The sequence below is a fragment of the Numida meleagris genome, chromosome 2 (genome assembly GCF_002078875.1).
Source record: "Numida meleagris isolate 19003 breed g44 Domestic line chromosome 2, NumMel1.0, whole genome shotgun sequence".
Classification (NCBI taxonomy): Eukaryota; Metazoa; Chordata; class Aves; order Galliformes; family Numididae; genus Numida; species Numida meleagris.
In genome coordinates this window covers 19,870,402-19,883,248 of record NC_034410.1, presented here as the reverse complement: position 1 = coordinate 19,883,248, position 12,847 = coordinate 19,870,402, and positions in this window count along the sequence as shown.

Sequence of the window (12,847 nt, the reverse complement as noted above, 5' to 3'; positions counted from 1 at the left end):
TCTGATTTGCAACAGTTGCCAAGCAACAGGTTTCTGTGTACTCCAGCTACTCCTCCACAGGGTAAGATTTCCTTAGGGTGCCCACAGCCCCTCTGTGCACTGTGGGCTGGCAGGAACATCTGCTTGCACCTTGTGCTGAGGTGACTGCTGAGTGGATAAGGGGAGGGGGTTGGATGCCTTGAATTTAGCAAGTCCTCTAACAGTCTGCCTGGTGTTATTACAGCCCGACTGATGAGCTAAAGGCTGGATGAACAGACAGTAATGTGGGGGGTAAATGAGCTCAGCCATGGAGCTCTGAAGGTGGTGGTCACTGGTACAGTGCTCACCTGGAAGCAGGTTATGAGCAGCATAGCTCAGGGATTGACAGTGATGATAATCATGTTTGTCTCCAGCAACAACTTGGATGAAAGCATCCTTAGCAAGTTTGGAAATAATATGAATTTGGTAGTGTGGTCATTGTAATGGAAGGCAGAGCTGCTGTTTGAGGGGCTTCCTCAGACTTCAGAAATGGGCTGTCAGGAACCTCATGAAAATCATGAGTCTTCAGTGTGCCCTTATGGCAAAAGAGGCCAGCTGCATCCTGAGCTGCATGAAGAGCAGGATAGCCGGCACATAAAGGGAAATGATGGTTCCCTCTATTTGGCAATTGTGTGACCACTACTGGAGTTCCGTGCCCAGTTTTGGGCTCCCCAGTATGGCAGAGGCCTTGACAAAGTGGAGCAACTCCAGTGAAGGACCACGGGGGTGATTAGAAGGTTGGAGCATGCGATATACAACGAGAGGTGGAGAGAATGTGTTTCTTTCATCCTAGTAAGAGAAGATGAATGTGAGGACTGCCTGATGCAGGATGTAGAGAAGACAGAGGACAACTCTTCTCAGAGAAGCACAGTGGAAGGACAAGAGGCTGTGACCAGAAGCTGGAACATGGGAACTCATTCCCATGAGAGTGGTCAGATGATGGAACAGGTTGCCTGGATAGGTTGTGGAATCTCCATCCCTGGAGACACTCAAAACTCAACTGGCCACAGCCCACAGTATGATCTATTTGGACCTACAGTGAGTAGAGGTTGGAATAAACAATCTGTTGTTCCTTCCAGCTGCATGATTGTATATAAGAGATGCATTCAGTGGTAGTTGTTGAATGTGTCTGAATTAACTCCAGTAAGAAAGATCTATCTTCTCTACTCTTCATTCATATTTTTAAAGCATAAGGTACATGTCAATTGAGTTTCATTTTGCAGCTGAGAATATAAAGGTGAAATAACTGAAGTGGAAAAAGAAATGAGTTATGAGTTTTCTTTTGTGTAGTATTCTGCTAGAGTCTTAGAAGTGTATGAATAGTATTATATTTATTCCACTTTCTCTATGTCTTCTTGATACTTCATTTGATCTCTCATAAAAAATTTTTAGGAATTGAGCATGCTTTTTTTTTTTTTCCAGATAACCACATCATGACATTTTTTGCACACACTGGTGGTGGTCCATATGATACTTAGATGTTCTGTTCCCCTCCATCTAACTGGGAGGTTTTGCTATACATCATTATTCTAGTTCTGTGGATTCTTACTGCTGAAAGAAGTTTATTAGTATTTTTTGAAGGCTCATCCTAATGGAGAGTGGAATTATTTTACTGAAAATTAGCTGTCTTGAGTAAACACAACTGTGTGCAGAGATTGTATAAGCTATATGTCAAGCGCTTTGATTAACAGCTTAGTGGCTGCCTACTTACGTTGAAGTTTCTTAGTGCCTTCCAATCCTATTACTGGCTAAAGAACTGAGATATCTCCCTCTGACTGTCCAGTATTTGAAAACCTAGTATGAAGAAAAGTCTGTATATAGGAAGGAATCAGTTAGGGGATCATTTTTGTTCCCCAAAGCTAATGTTCCAGAGAGAAAAAGCACCAAGACAAAACCAGTCTGCCATGTGTGCTCGTGTCTAAAGTCTGGTCTCAGATACGTTGACTGTTGTGCACTGATAATTGATCTGCTTCTAGCCTTTCTTTGTTGTTATTCTTGGAATGTTTTTTCCCCCATAGTTATATATTTCTTGTATCAAGTAATTTTATTCAGAAATAAATGGTAGTTATAGAGACATTATAGCCTCACTGTGGGATTAAATACACAGACAGTTCTGGGTGAAGAAGAATAAATTATAACAATGTACTCCATCAAGTTCCATTTTTATGCCCAGAAGATAAGGCATTAAGTACAGTTTTTACCTTGTAAAACAAAGAAAGGAAAACAATAAGAATTTATTGTGCCCAATAAACATAACAAAAGAAAAGGAATAGAATTTAAGAAATAATGTGCTAATTCAAAACAATCAGGGATGAATATTAGATATGTACGCTATTTATCTAAAACCATTCAGTGTTATAAATAACATTGAAGAAAACATTGTAAATCACAGGATCTGGCTTACTTTGCATGCATTACTCTTTTATGTGAGATCAGCCAAGCCTTATATGAAGACACAGAGCCTTTAAAAGTAATATATATACTTTTAGAACTAGATTTGTGGAGGTAAAGACTATGAAGTGATAAAGTGCCAAATTTCCCCATGTTACCAGATGTTACAGCTACCTTGCTGTTTGTCTGTAGATCTTGCTGCAGCTGGATCTTTATCTCTCTTTGAGTTTCTTAGTAGGCATAGTTTTCAACATTTGTTCTCCCTTGTTGACTAAAATTAACTTTAAAAAATCTAAAATAAATATTTTAGATTACCGAACAGATTCAATGCCAAATTTGTTACTGACTTGTTGGGAATTGGGTCAGATCTGGAAACTCACCTCCTGCAGTTTATTTTTGGAGTATTTTTGGAGGAAAAATTTTGAGACATCTTAAAGTATTTTCAATAAACACCTTACTAGTTCTTTTGCCAGTAAGGTTTTCATAAGCACGCAAAATTTCTTATCCTTTTATATCTGACAGTGCATGATCAAGAAATAAAGTAGTGCCGACTTAGGTTATCAGAATTTTAAGTCCACCAAAGCTCAAAATTTGGTGGATTTTCAAGAGACCTTTTTGAAGGGCTGGAATTTTTCTGGATTTACCTATGACTTGTCAACAAGTTCTGATATAAGAAGTTTTGCAAGAACCAAGGTGAGACAGCTTTCACAGGGGAAGTTTTTTAATTAGGCACATGAGTGCTGAATATTCACTTTTTTTAACAAACAGCCAAATACCAGCAGTATTTCCCCAGATACAAGAGGGGCTTTTTGCTCTCTCAGAATAATATAAAAAGCTTGGGCAGTATGATGTTGGAAGTGTTCTGATGTTCGGTACCAGGTACATAATAAAAATCTTCACTGCCTGCCCAAATTTATATTAATAAGAAACTTGTCACGTCTGTCAGTGCCAGTGCCAGGCCTTCAAACCTGTGTAAGCTCAAAGAAATACCTGCAGGTTTGGCAGAGGTTTGCCAGATGTTCTTCTGGCAGCTCACCTGGAACCCTGAAGGCAGCAGAAATGCTACTTGGGCTTTTAAATGTAAATCCCGTTCTCAGTATCTTGGTGCCAATTCCTGTTATCAAACGCTGTCTTCATCTGTGGAGGCTTTAGATACAAATACTTCCTCAGAGACAATCCCGGACCAACAGTGGGAGAGGGGTTTATTTTTTTTAGCACCTCCATCTAGCCGAGAAGCTTTAATGAAACAATCACTTGCATAATATATTCAGCTCTGATGAAATGTTCAAAAGCATCTCAAAGCCATACTGTTCCAGTATGCCTAAGAGGAAAAACTTGGAGATCAGTCACTCAGAACACATTATCACCCTGAATTGGTTAATAACTGCTATATCTGCTTTCTAGCAGGAATAAGTAGTGAGCTTCTGTAGACAATTGTATCATGTATGTTTCTAATGTAAAAACTGATAGACTGTAAGGGCTGGTGAAATGTTCATTCCTTACTGAACCTTATTTTAGTAAATTCCTTACTAAGTTTAACAAAATTGTTCGCATAACTGAATTAGTTAGGAGGTAGTCAAGTCATTTCATATTGAAAGAGATAGTAAAATTAAATTGGTCAAAAGTGGCAAATTTCATCAAAGAAGAAAATAGCTGTAAGACATAAGGTACCCCTAAAAATAGGGAAAGAGATTTTGAAAACTTGAGAGCCTGATTGTCGTCTTGTTGGGAGAGAAGTAGGTTAACTGTGTAAAGGTAGCGTTTTTTGGGATAGGTCAATTGTAAGTAAGTTATGCCTATGTATTCCGTAAATGTTTTTGACTGTAGTATCTGCTCTGGAATTCATAACTGAATGCATTTCTTTGCATTTTATCTCAGCCGTTGTTCAGCATGAATTCCAAAGGAAACAAAACATACGCGATTATTCTATTGGTCTTTCCTTATATCTTTCCTTCCAGCCAATCCTGATGACTTCTGAATCCTAGAAAAAGTTTCAGCCTGGGGTGGGTAGTCTCACATCTTAAAGATAATGAGTTTTGAGAAGTGTTGTAAAAATACATATTTGATTAGAGAAGATTTCCTTCATTTATGAGAAGACAAAGAGCTTGTATGTCAGTATACTTGGAACTGCTTCATATGCTGAAACAGAAACTGGCTGGCTGGTCACCACGTGCGTGTTGCTGGCCACTGCCCCTTCTGTCCAGCCAAACAGCCAGGATAAAAGCAGCAGCTGCAGCAGGCTCTGTGGGGGGGTGAAATATGTGAGCTTCAGGGAGAGGAGTGCTCTCACATTCTGCTGTTCCTGAAAGAAGGTTTGTATCATATGATTCTTGTACCTTGATGTAAAATACTTATTATCACAGTTGGAAATACTGATTGAAAAAGACTAACAGACTTGTTCCTCATTTTGTACTTAACTGCTATATTGTAAGTGATACAGATGTTTTTGTTTTGAATAACTTTAAATAAAAGTATGTTCACAGTAGGGCCCTGGTCAAATCAACTATGCACTCTTAATAAAATAGAAATACAAAAGTTTTTCTTCTTGCTCACAAGTCATCTGGTATCTTCCTTAGGAGAGTCAAATGCTTTTTCAAAAATTTTCAAAATTTCAACAATTTTTGTTCCAGAAAAAAGTAGGTCTCTTTTTCCTAACCATTGCAAACAATGAACCTTATTTCAAAAATGACTACCGTTCTCTCTCTATTTGAAATACAGATCACTTGAAAAGAAACTTTGTGAGTCAGGATATATGGATTACTTCTGTCACTTGCAGTACTACAAATTGTTGACTTTTGCTCTAGAACTTTGGTAGACACGCAGTATAGACTTCAGGATCTGCTTGCAAATCTCTTTGTCCAAAAGAAAGGTAAAATATGGAAGAGTTAGGTCAATCTGTATTTAATTTTTCCTACCATTAATAAAAGGGAAGAAGGAGAACAAAATAAGATGTTCTGGTATTGCTATTAAAGTGATTAAGTAATTAACAGTGCAGAGATCCATTTCCAAAGTTAAGCCCCAAGCATAACTATTGTTTTTCCACACTGGGAGAGTACATACAGCACCTGGCTTCCTTCCATTATTCTGAAATGTGTCATTGATAAAAGAGAGTTCAAGCTTCCCTAAACCAATTAAAATGTTTTTTGCCTCAGGTGGTAAATAAAAGCACATGATAGAACTAAAGCAGACTGGGAGAATAGTAATCAGTACAGTAGTTCAGTATTGAACAATATTGAACACTGTAACAATAACACATAATAAATCATTTTGAAAGCTACATTGGATAAATGTTTTTCAAGGGCAAATAAAGTATACTCGCAAGGATCAAAAGGAGACCTTAGTTATTTTTATTTTCTATTAAAAAAAATGTTGACTGTTCCTTTTTAAAGCAACTTCGACTTGCTTGACTGCAAAATATTTATGATTAGTTTTGAGTATGGGTCACATGTAAAATGTTTTGCTGAAAGCTTTTCTCTTGGAAACATTATGCAACTTTTAAATATTATTAATGTTAGCACATTGGAAGGTTGTGCTACCATTCAACAAGACCTGGAATAAATGGAAAGTTGGGCAGGGAGGAACCTGATGAGGTTTAACAAGAGCAAATGTAGAGTCCTGGGAGGAATAACCACATGCACCAGGACAGGTTAGGGGATGACCTGCTGGAGAGGAGCTCTGTGGAGAAGGATCTGGGTGTCCTGGTGGACAACAGGTTGGCCATGAGCCAGCAGTGTGCCCTTGTGGCCAAGAAGGCCAATGGCATCCTGGGGTGCATTAAAAAGAGCATGGCCAGCAGCACAAGGGAGATGATCCTCTCCCTCTACTGTGTCCAGTTCTGGGCTTCTCAGTTACTAAAAAGACAGGGATCTCCTAGAAGGAGTCCAGTGGAGGACCACAAAGATGATAAAGGGCCTGGAGGTCCTATGAGGAAAGGCTGAGTAACATGGGTCTGTTCAGACTGGGGAAAAGAAGACTGAGGGGGGATCTGATTAATGTTTATGAATATTTAAAGGGAGGTGGGAGGCAAATGGATGAGGCCAGGCTCTTCCCACTGGTGTGTAGCAATACAACAAAGAGCAATGGCCTAAAACTTGAACATAGGAAGTTCCATACTAACATGCAGAAGAACTTATTTATGGTAAGGGTGATGGAGCACTGTCACAGGCTGTCCAGAGAAGTTGTGGAGTCTCCTTCTATGGAGATATTCAAGACCCATCTGGACAGCTACCTGTACAACCTTCTGTAGGGAACCTTGAGAGCTGGACTCGATGATTTCTTGAAGTCTCTTCCAACCCCTGTTGTTCTGTGATTCTGTAACTAAAACCATGGTTTGCTTCCCTATAACCATCCCTGGAAGTTCTATCCTTGGACCAATTCCCTTCTGACTGTGTTTTTCAGGATAATAGATTTTTCCTGAGGTAAATCGAAGCTGATATTTTCTTCTATGTTTTGTATGTCAGTAAATCATTTTTAGAATTATAAAATTCTAAATAGTACAGGAAATATTGTAAACTTCTTTCTGTAAAACTGCGGTTCTGGGAATATTGTATGGCTTCACTTCCAGCTTTTTATTAGCCACTGTTTCACTCCTTGGCAAAAGAAATCTTTAAGCTGAATTTCAGGTGGCAAAGAGCTAATCAAGGTCCTCATGATCAAAACTGACTAACAGGCAAAAGTCTTGCTATTATATTTGTATAAAATGACCATTGTTTGTTAGATGCCAACTTCTAACTGCACCCTCTGAACTGAAGAGAAACACCAAAAAGAAAAAAAGTTTCATGATGAAGTTTCACTGATTAATCTTACCAATTTCTTTAAGTTTAAGGGAGCCCCAGTAGTTGCTGCATAATTATCAACTGCTCTTTCTCAGTCTACATTTCTAGAAGGATTTTTCAGTGTTAGTGCCCTTGCATATCTTTAATTCTAACAGACAGCATAAGGATATATTTAACATTGTATCATTTGTTTGAAAGCTAAGTTGATTTGGGAAAAAAAAAAAACAAACTTATTTTACACAGAAATATTTGGACAAATAGATTTTCAAGTAAAATGAAAGATGGAAAATTACAGTGAATTCAGGGTCCTTTCATCATAGCACTGTGTAGTCATGACCCAACAGAACTACCACTAGAAACAGCAGCTGAAGTCAGCAGCCTAGACTAGTTGCAGTGGATGGGAAAACTCCAAATATCACCAAGTAAAGGTGAAGATGAAAGTACTGTTCTGGACTGGAGCAAGGAGAGAGCTGAGCTGCAGTTGCCAACCATCTCATTACCATCCTCAGGAAAATCTATGACCGATGGCTGTCCTATAAATTGTCTTCCAGGGACTGTTTTGTACTGAAGTTTGTATTCTTGGCCAGCTTCAGTTCATTTTTCATATACTGAAGCAGCCAACATATTAGAAAATCTTGTTGTCTATGAAAAGATATGTCACATAGGTCCTTACATCCTCAAAAGTTCAGTGGTTGATCCTGAGAGATTGCATATACTATGAATATGAAATATGGCATGTGATCTTGAATTATACCAAAACATTTGATTACAGTCTTTGATTACAGCATTAGGACAGAAAAAGTTCACTACAAACTGACAACTGATAGCTTGAGGGGGCTGTCTCACTTAACATCAGTGCTGCAATCAGCTGGAATATTTAGCTTTACCTCTGAGTTTTTAACCACCACAATATTATTAGGTTAGTAATTACAGGGTTAGTTTGACCTTAACCAGAATTCCTAAGTTACTTGTTTAATCAACTGGACTCAAAATATATTTTAATGCTAATATAGTTTAATTTACTATTCATACTGCTTTTACTTCACTCTAGCTGAGTCACCAAAGCAGATTTCTGAAAACATGTGGCTTGCTTATTTCTTCTCCAGACACTAGCATGATTAGTCTGTTAGAACATCTTGTTTGTGACAGTGGTCTTGGAATCCCCTTCCCCAAGCAGTGGAAAAGAAGCAAAAAGATCTCTGAAGGTGTATTTTGCTGGCAGAATTTAGTAGCACTGAGTATTATTATGATTATTATGATTGCATACCAAACAGAAAATGAGCTATACCTCACCACAAGCACCACCCATCCCTCCTTAAAACACCATTTCCTATCATCTCTGAGAATATCCTCCAGAGTTCTCTGTGCTTCAAAGTCAGATTGCGTTCAGGTGTAATCTGGCATAAATATTGTCCATATGTTTCCATTCATAAGTGTGTCACTGTCTAGCTATAGACAGTGTTATACACAATATTTCTGTTTGAAGAGAGTCTAGAATGGGATAAAAATCCCACACATCTTTCCTATTAGAAACTCTCCCTTTAGGCAAAATGATTTTACTATTCCATACATTTCTTTACTGTTAAGAATTTCTTTATGGACAAATATTTATAAAAAAAATGTCAGGCTGCCCTGGACAAAGTATGACTGCGATTCTGCAATCTAAATTCTGGAGATTAGTTAACTGAAGTTACTGTCTCAATGTACCCAGATATCCTGTGGGGAATCTTTTAGAATTGGGTTAAGCTGTCAGTGGACAGCAGTCCTCATCAGGAAGCAACACAGATGCTGCAAAAGGAAATGAAAGTGAGTTTGATTAGCTCTTGCTACTGCTTAGGAAAGCTAAGTACAATTTTTCTGTCCTTTCCAAAAAGTGGTCAAGGACAGTAACTATCTTTGGAGAACAGATTTTGAAGAACTTCTTGATCCAGCACTATGTGCTATGTGGGATATCCTGCTTCTGTGAAGGGTCAGTTGACTTCTCAGGATACATACTTATCTTCACAGGAGGAATACAGCAGCAACAAAAATACAGTAGACAGAATTTGCAGGTTTAAAATGTGCAAGGTAGTATCCTTCCTTTCCATCTCCTTTCCCTACTGCTGCTTGGGAAGCTGAAAAGGGGACAAAAGTTTCAGTTTTCCATTTTTTGTTGTTGTTAACACAAATAAAGGCAGCAATCACTGTCAGTTTAACAGAAAATCACGTGATGCAAAATGTGACAAATGACAGCAGATGTGATAGATTCAAGAAACATGGAAAAAAAAGACTCAACATTATTAAATGATATCTGTATTTTAGCATGTCTCAGTGCCTTGTATACATCCTTTTCCTTTTTACATCTTATTTTTCTCAATTGACAATATAGAAATGGAGCTAGTGTTGAAGCAGAACACCCAAATTACAGAAATTAAAGGTCTAATTCTTCTATCTCATTCTCCACTAATTCTTTTGGTCTCATTTTAAAGGAACTCCATTGCAGCAAAGCTATTATTGTCTTCTTGTGTCTATTCCAAACTCTTCCATGCATTCAGGAATTTCTTATATTGTTTCCATATTTTTCCAGACTTTAAACATCAGATCAATATTTATTGTAGATTATCATCAGAAACAGTTCTTAATATCCTTCAAATGTTTGTGGCCAACTTTTTTAGTTTCACAAAAAGTTTTTTTTTTCAGGCTACTACTGGTAGCTGCCAAGCACATGGAGAGTATATTCCTGTGGGCCCTGTCCAGTGAAACAGGAGGAAAAGATGCTGCTGGGTTCTGAGCAGTTAAACAAATGTGCAGACATTGCTGTGGTTTAACCTAGCAGGCAACTAAGCACCATGTAGCTTTTGCTCACTGCCTCCAAGTGGGATGAGGGAGAGAACTGGAAACAAAACAGAACTCATGGATATAAAGTATTTAATAAGACAGCAGAGGAAAAGGGAAACAAAAAAGCAATGAGAAATATGTATGTATATGTGCATGCAACTACTCACCACTTCACGAGATTTATTTTACTGTGCTGAATTTCATGTATATTTTTTTTTCAGCAGTACTCCTGGCCTCTCCATCAACAGTGCTCACTTCAAGCCATTTGCTCTGACCTGTGCCTTCCCTGGCACCACACCAATAGGTCTGGTGGTGGGGTTCAGCCAGGCTGGGGTACTAATCAAGGCTGCACAATTTATTTTATTTTATTTGCTAGGTTATTGTTGGGATGTTGTTTGCCTGTGTAGTACCAGCAGGTGACTTGCTCTTTCAGGTGCTGTTCTGGTCCTCCAAGAACTTTCTCCCCGAAAATTAATTCTTGCAACTCATTCTGTATTTTTGTTTACCAAAAAATGGAAAGGGAAAGAACTTGAATTTTAAAGATTTGTAAGTAAAGTGTCAAATATCTCTATGTATGATAATGTTTTCTTTGCGTGCTTTGTAGTATAGCTGTACTTATGTAAGGGTGATAGTCTTAATTGTACTAAATTTTCCATTTTTTTTCCTCCATTTTCTTTCAAACTATTTCATTATTTTGTTATTCATCCGATTCTCATGTTTTACAGAGTGGTTCTTGGTATCCCCAAGTTTTGGGATGGGAACTGGGTTGCACAGGGTTTTTCTGTTTCCTCACTCTTTCTGTATGCATCAAATCCCTGGCACAGTTTTAGAGCAGCTCAGTTACTTTGCATGTATGACTTCTAAAGGAACATAATTCCAACGTGAATTATCTAAATCTTTCCCCTGCTTAACAAAGAATAGGAAACCACAGTGCTAGCTTCACACCGCAGGAAGATTAACATGCTTATGGAATCCCCGATAATCTTCATCAAACCTACGTTTCAGACAGAGCAGTCCAGATGGCAACTTGCTTGCTCTGCACTGCTGTGTGATCTCTGTAGTGCTGACACCTTCACTGATCCTGCTGCTCTCCATCCCCACACTGCATTTGTTTCTGTGCTGGCCAGGCCTACTCATCTCCATCTGCCTGGACTGCTTGTTTGTTGCATAGGTGAAGACATTCTAACAGCAGTGGAAAGCACACTCATCTCTTTTGACTTGGGCAAGTGGTCAGTGAGATATTCTTCCAGGAAAAGCTGAGGGTGTCAGCTATTTTTATATAATCCTTTTTTGGCTGTCAGGTAAAGTACCCAGTGTCTGGATAAAGGGAATTGTCGCTCCCTTTTTTAAGAAAGGAGGAAAAGGAGGAAAGGAAACTACAGGCCAGTGGGCCTCACCTTGTGCCTGGGAAGACCATGGAGCAGATTCTCCAGGAAGCGATGTTAAGGCACGTGCAAAATGAGGACCTGATCCGACACAGAATAACTTGTTGATTTATTGATTCTTTCTCTCCATGTCTTTGGCCTTTTTGTCTCTATTGCAAAAATCCCTCCACCTGTGCCTTTGCTTATTATATGTGCTTTCTACTAAGCCAACACATATTGCTTCATGCTATGTTGTTGCATAAGAGAGTTTAATGTCATCTCACAACTCTCTTCTTCTGCCTACTAGGAAAGCATTCAAGTGATCAAAGTGGATCCCTTCATAGAACAGATATTAATCTATGGACATTGTTGAGTTTACAGTAGGATACATACTGAGGTGTAGGATACATACTGTATGAGGGGTGTAAATACTTAAATTTAACCCAATTTTATCAGAATTATCCAGTACAAAACTGATGTTACAGTTGGAACAAATAGGAATTAATGGACAAATTGCACAAGAGAGGTAAAATCAACTAGCTTTCATTTTTAAGTGAAAGGCAAGAAGAATGAGCAAAGGGAAGAGTCCTGTGCCCTTAGGAAATCACCAAGCGTATTAGTCCAGGCCAATTGAATGGAGAGATTGAAATACTTGGGTTAAGTGACCTGAAAAAATCTTGCACATACAAGTTGGTAAATAGATTAACATACACCTTTTAACACAGCTGCGAGGGGAGTAGAGGAAACACTGAGTTCATGTGATTTGTCAGCTACTGAACAAACCAGTGTATCATGTAGATTTGTGATACACATTTTTTTTGCTCACTTTCAGCATTTCAGAGCAATATGCCTTAACCATCACCTCTGATCATTTTTGCTTTTGCTGTTTAGTTGTTAATTATATTCTCCAACAATTTGCCAGAGAAGTGCCGTTAAGTGTCTGAACTTGCTGCATTGCTAAGTGCAAGGTAACATACACTTTGAAGCTTTTTTAATGTCATGCAAAAATTTCACTTGGGAAAAAGTAATTTCTCAAATATTATTTCCTGATGTGGTCTTTTCCCCTCAAGTTATATTCTCTTGGAAGGAATAACCCGAATGAACACCACAGTGAAGGCTAATAACCTATTTGAATAGAACCTATTGCCACTGAATTTATTACAGAACTTTTTCTCCTAAACTTTTATACCTCACTTTTTTTTATATACAGCAATGTTACTTTTTCAGGATGGAAATGGGAAGAAAAAACTTTAAATATTATGAGGATGTTTTCTCCATCCGCTTTTAATACCATTCTCAACAATACCGGGAAGCAGTAGTAGTATGTCTCTGGCTTTATCAATAAATTTTGATCTGAATCTAGCTGTCATTGACATGAGCACAAGTCTTTAATTCCTCTAAAAAAAATGATAGTGAGCTTAGCGCTGGGCTCAGTTACTGCATATAAGCTCAGCTTATATATACGTGTGCAATAGCTGGCAC